Genomic DNA, 6,847 nt, shown 5'->3' with positions numbered 1-6,847 from the left:
TTATCTGTGTAACACTTTTCACTGGGTTATTCAAAATGCTTCATAGAAAAATAAACAGACCAATTAACTGGTTAATAATATTGGCTATAGTGACTGTAAAGGACTACAGTCATTCTGTGGCATAGAATTAAAAAGCTGTGTATCAGCATGTAGGGGTAAGGAATATTTTTTTTATATTCTACAGAGAAGCATCTACCTTTTAAATAGATCGGCTCCTTCAGTAGCTTCATATATGATTGATCTGACTTAAGAAAACAGCTGTCACACCAAAAAACAAATTACATTTTTTGCAATTATATTTAGGTATTTTGCTTTGGTAAAACTTCCAAACTTTGGCACAACAAAAAATGTTTAACATTTATTTGTTGTTGTTTTCCAAACAACCTAATTGCATTTTAAGAATTATATTCCAAAAATCACCTGACTTGTTTGCATATACGTTTCTAAAATAGTGTAACTCTCTTAGCTTTTGACCTAGATTTTCATCCTGGTATCACTTCAAATCTGATACAAGCTCTTCCAGATAACAAAATTTGTTCTGACATAAAACTGTTATGCTTCAATGTAAATATGATACAATCATTTAAACAAAAAAAACAACAACATAGGTTTCCAAGCTTGTATTTTATCATAATATGTGTGTTAAGTGTTGAACATATTTTTTTGGAAATTAATCTTTAAAACAAAGTGTAAGTTTATTCATAATTTTTTTTACCTCTGTCCAATTTTGTTTTCACAATGAGCCATTTTTAATATATGTCTCATAGCACAATAAAACACTGCGAACCAACACATCAACGAAGAATAGTTCAAAAAGTAGTTTTTTTTCTTAGTATCTTTATTGATATTTGTGTTCCATAAATACAATTACTAGAAATTTCTAGTGTGATTAGTCGAAATTGATTTTCATATTCATTGAAACGCATGTATTGTTGTATGTGGCCTTTATAGGATTAAAGAAGTGTGAAAAACATGCCAGATGATGACAAACACGCTATCAATTACTGAGTTTAACTCCAGATAACCGTCTATATGGATTGTGCATCACTTTTGACTGAGGCTCTCTACTGCCCCTTAGTGGTCGTCAGTGAGCACAACGACAAAAAGGATGCAACCGAAGGTTCTCCCCCTAAGCAGAGGCAGTCCTTTTCTTAACCTAATCATCCATTTTCCTCTCCTCTCACCGTATTGATTAAAATATGCTTACCTGTGAGCAAAGAGCTTTTTGAGAAGAATTACTAGGAGAAGCATTTCAAGGATTGATTTCTTCCACTCAGGTACCTGTAATGAACCTGCCTGCCTGTTCAGTGAAGCACACCGGGTCAGAGGTTGGAGCTGGCCCTTGCATACAAAGCAAGCAAAGGTCTTCCCTCCATGTTGGGCCTCTGGTATAAACAGGGGCATGCATTAAGTGCAGATGGTTGCTCCCTGAACAAACAGCTGAAAGCCTGCAGGTCATTTGTCAGTCCGCTGCCAGAGTGAAAACTATTACAATCGACCGCAGGTGTACCAGGGCGTGCATCTGCTCGAAACAAATGAAGGCAAAAATTGTCTGCAATAAACACTTACAGGAGAGCGAAGACCTATTCTAACCATCAGTGCTCAGCTTGATCTATCTCTGACCATTACTGTGTTATTAGTGTTGGGGGGGGGTTGCAAGGTTGTTCTAGCTCCTCTTGTCATTGACAGAACGAATTGCCTGTGAGCTGAATTTCAATTGGCTCATAAAACGAAGACTTACTTTTCTTGGCAGGTGCAAAGGTTCCGACCCGATAGCTTCCACTCTTGTCTTCTGCCTGTGTGGATCTTTGCTGTCCCCCAACATATAGGTTCACAGTCTGGGGTAAACAAGGGCAGATGGAGGGAGCTAACCACTGGGGTTCCATTTGTAGGCAGCCGCCTCCACTCCAGATCTTTATTACCATTCCTCATGCCCCATAGATTCCAACAAAAAGGCAAGAACTCAACGCGTCTATAGAGCTCGCCCTCATTAGAGCGGCATTTGGAGCATCAAGGGAGTACGAAACTCCCTCTGAAGTACAAATAATAAAATCTTAATGGGTTCATATGGCATTTGTGACGGGCAGTTTTCACAAACTGCAAATGTAGAGGACTTGGTGTCAGGAAACAGGCTTGGGGGAGGGGGTCTTTTTTGCACTGGCAGGTGGATGAGAGGTGTACCCACTCACTGGGCAGGTCATCAGTAATTCATATGGCAAAAGAAACAAAAACGCCATGCACACACACTAAGGGACGTTCAAAGAGATCATGTAACCTAAAATAGATTTTTTGGGGGGGTGGTAGAATTAAGCCAGAGTTCCTGGAGATGGCCCACCCATGAAAGTGCAAGGAGATCATGTAAACTATATTCAAGAAGGCCCTGGCAAGGATTCATAGCAACGCTGCTTACAACTGTGCTACACAAAATATACAATATTCAGAGGACGAAGTAGAGTTTTGCTTAAGATGTAAGTACATCGAACAGTACTTTTCTTAATGTAATAGGTGCTGTGACAGAAGGAATAATCGGTATTCCATACAATGTCTTGATCAGCAGTAATGCCCATCCAGCAGTCTCTTTTCTGTCTCCACAGACAGTGGGTAGTAGTTGCTCATTTGTGCCACAACATCTTGACATGTGGCAACCGAACCACCACTTTGTAATGTTGACAGAAGAATGACAGCTGCCACTGAAGGTCGGTTCGAAGTCCTGAAGCTAACAAATCCAGCCTTCCTGTCCAAGCAAACTGCATTACATGTCAGTAAGGCCTGTCTACCAGCAGTACAACCAAGAATTTATTGAAAAACAATGCTATATTTCTCTGTGGACATTAGCTCTTCGCTTAAATCTTCATTGTCAGTGTTGTGTAACAAGTGCAGTGCCACATAAGTTGAGGCCGCCCTCTTCTTTTTAAACCACACTAAAAGAGTAATGTGTATATTTTTTTCCCAATTATCTTACCCTTATAATAACAGCACCAACATTATATACAACCCCTGCTCCATAACAAGCCACTCATCATTTTATGTAAATCATCTAAGACTTTACCTTCTCTCTGATAAAGAAAGAAGGTAAGATAAAACTGCTCATTGTAGTCAACAGTTAAGACGGGCTGTTGTGAAGATGAACACTGCCAGTCTTAAATCTTAACACTCTCTATATGAAGTCCAGCTTCGTTTAAGTGGAAAACAGAGATACTGAAAGAAGTTGGACTTTCTGTGTTATGCATGGTGCGACAGTGGCCCATGGATAGAGAGCAGGAACATTTGCACAAAGTATTACAGTCTTTTCAATTTGACATGAACACGTTTGGGAAGCCGGCAGTCAATCGGTCAGCAGACAGGGACTTTGATTGGCTTTCCCGAACATATATTGGCAGAACGTATCCCAATAGGAAACAATGACACCTTTCATGATAGTCAACTTTAAAGAGAAGGTTTTTATCTCCTGCAGTATATTTCACTCGGTCAACGGCAGCCTGGAAATAGAGATAAAGTGGAACCAGTGGTGGGACAAATAGAAGGAAAACAGGAATTTGTAAGCTTAAATCTTCTTTTCCACGCTGTGTCAGCAGAGGCTTTTCCTTTGCCGGAGAGGTTTAGGCAAGAGGGCGAGAGAAAATTAGCAGGAGAAGGTGGCTGGGCTCTGTCTGAGGGACACGCTCAGTTTAGCATTGCTACAAGACCAGGAAAACCTTTTATTCCCCTTGAAAGCTTTCAGAACTGTCACACCTGCTTAGGACTTGACCAGCACTCCCCCCTCCTCCTTGGTCACCCACACCTCTCCTGTTCTCCCAACGCCTGCCTCAGTGCCTCACAGACCTTTTCACTTCCTGTCCTTTTGGGTGATCATTATATTGACGGTCTGTGAGAAGACTCGGTACCGCAAAATCAGAAAGGCACAAAAACTGACGGCAGTTAAAATATCACTTTACCTCATTGCTAAATTAGAGATTACACTAATTTGCTTTCGGTGCCTATTACCTACAAAAAGTGCTCACCTTTTGCCAAAATTTGTTAAATTTATGTAAATGAGAAACATAAAAAGTGACAAATGGACAATATCGTACGTCCAATCCCCTCTATGAGACGTAGACTCAATTACAGCCCCAATCTGTGCAGATTCTGCTAAAATACAAAATAGAATATGAAAGATCCAACATAAATATTCACTTGGAAGCAACAAATCCCTTGTGCCTGTGAAAAAAAAATCCATCTCAAACCTTATTTATAATTGAGCAGCATTACATTAAAACTGCATATATTCCGGAGTCTTAAAAAAACCTATCAACTTCATCTTCTGAAAGGAAGGGTAATAGCATTTGACTTAAAGTGTGTGTCAAGTTTTATTTTGTACCCTCTCTGTACCATCTATACTTTTTTGATGAACAATTTGGGAACGAAAAGCTCCAATATTTAATGCATTCTTACCTGACTGAACCAAATTGTAAAACTGCGGTTCACAAGTCGGATTTGCCCTTTAATACTTTGGCGTTTTTAGAAAGCAAGACTTCGTAATAACGCAAGTGAAAGCAGAAATTCCAACTTAAAGAAAACTAGGAAACTCTCGGCGCTTTCATCAACAGTTTCCGGTTTCATACGAGTCTAGTTTGGTTGCCTAAAAAGTTTAGTTCACTCATCTAAACCGTCTGGTTTGTTTGCTAAGGTGTGGATGCGCAATGGAACGCCTCCTAAAGATCCAGGTCTCGGTTCGGCTGATGTGAGTTCTGGTGCGGTTTGAACATTTGTGAGGATGCCTAGTGGACTGGAAACTGCTCCACAAACAGGAAGCGAACCATTAAGCATTCTGGGTAAATACAACCAAAACAAACACGAGAGACTAGCTCTGAAGAGAAATACAACATCCGGTAAAATCTGATGTCACTCCATTTTTGTTTACATTTTATGCGCTCAGAGCTTGTATTTTATCATAATTTGTGTTTTAAGTGTTTTTGGAGGGGTTTTTTGTGTCACTTCAGTGGTTTTTGGTACACTGCCCCCAACAGGTGAGGAGGGGAGCAGATTTGTCCATTTGACACGGAAGCTAAAAATTTAACAAATGTTGCAATTTTAGTCCACAATCAAACAGTCTATCGGACTATCAGGTGTCAAAATACCCTATCTCGGAGAGTCGCAACACAATTTCCATTTCTTTTCTTTCCTTTTATGCACGTTCAGTTTCCAAACCTCACCAGCCCCACACTTCTAAATCAAGCAATCAAAGTTCTGGCTTCTCTCTTGTCTTTCTCTTCTGTCCTCTGCGACAGGTGGTCCGTCACAGTCAGAGCTCATCTCCTCTGCTGTCTCTGTGATACGGCAGCATCAAGCTCAGCTAACAGCCCGTTTCGTTTGTCCAGCTCTTGTCCTTCCAGTCGCTTTCCAGCCGAACGGCGCGCAGATAGTACAAATACTCGAAATAATCTCCCAAACCAAAGCAGGATTTAGCGTTTGCCTTTTGCCTTATAATAATCCGAATCGCATTTAGACCTTCAAAGGCCCTCTGCCGATTGAGACCGTTGGCCTTTCTTTGCTTTCAAAGCTTCGAGGGAGAAAAAAAAAATCAACAGCCGAGGAGGGTTTTTTTTCTACCTAGTCCCTTTCACCTGATGCCTACCTTTAAGGCCACTTAGCTGAATAAAGTCATAATTCATCCAAAATTCACTTTTTAATGATCGGAAATTATCTGCCTCTCTTCACAGGCTTTTTTCAAAGCCTCTGTTCTTTAAAGGTAAATTGGATGGGGGTAGAAGAGGGAAGAAGAATACCCACCTTTGAGCCGGTTTTCAGGGTCGCCTTTGATCGAGGGACGGGCACGCGCGCGTCCAAACACACACATACATGTGCATCTGTGTGTGTCATAAAACATGTGCTCATATGCACAATAAGCAAAAACAGCATGTTCTTCAGAGCCAAAGATTTGAGATCAAAAGCAGACCTCGAGATTGTATGTGTGTGTGAAAATGACAAACTTTAGCTTTTCACTCCATCAGACAGAATTTCAAAGCAAACTTGGGGGCTGGGTAGGAGGAAACCCTACCTACGGCCCCCCTCCCCACCCGTCTCATCCACTCCTGCTTCATTACCTTTCCCTCAGGTAACATACATTAAAAGAAGACTGTTTCCGGTAACTGGTTCCCAGTTGGTTCCCAGTAACTGGTTCCCGGTAACTGGAACGGTAACTCAGATTAATCACGATTAATCTGAAATAATCGTCAGCGAATTCAGTAATCGATAACAACATACTTAAAGCAGTAATTCAAAGTTTTAGTTCAAATTTAGTTAGAATTCTGTGAAATAAAAACATCTAGAGCACTCTTTTTTTCTATCCAATTACTAATCAGTTGATCCAAACTGTACTGACAAGTCACGCAGGACGGGCTGAGCTTTTCAGATGTCGATGTTAGAAATATTTTGTAGCTGCAGATGCACGTCTTGCTACAGATGATCAAGCGTACGCCACAGGGATTTTACGGTATTGAATTTTGTTAAATAAAATGGGTTTTTTTCCTCATGTAAAAAAAGGAAGCAAATTGTTAATTTACACCTTTTAATGTATTTCTTATTTGTATAAAGTATACTGAAGTGGGCAAATGAAAAGTCTGTGCCAAATTTTTCTGTCCAATTAATCGATTGTCAGAATAATCAATTGCTGAAATAATCATTAGTTGCAGCTATAAGTAGTCCCAGCTAGTTCTGTGATTTGTGGAACATGCAGCAAATACATAAGAGGAAAACCTGAGGCAGAAATCTGAATGAATATCTGTCTCTGCATTCGATGAGTAGGCTACTTCTTAAAGTTAAATAATATTGAACATCTTTTCACGTTGCTGTGACGTCGCATCGAACT

The sequence above is a fragment of the Xiphophorus maculatus genome, chromosome 13 (assembly GCF_002775205.1).
Source record: "Xiphophorus maculatus strain JP 163 A chromosome 13, X_maculatus-5.0-male, whole genome shotgun sequence".
NCBI lineage: Eukaryota > Metazoa > Chordata > Actinopteri > Cyprinodontiformes > Poeciliidae > Xiphophorus > Xiphophorus maculatus.
The sequence above is the reverse complement of the archived record's forward strand: the minus strand, read 5'-3'. Positions refer to the sequence as shown.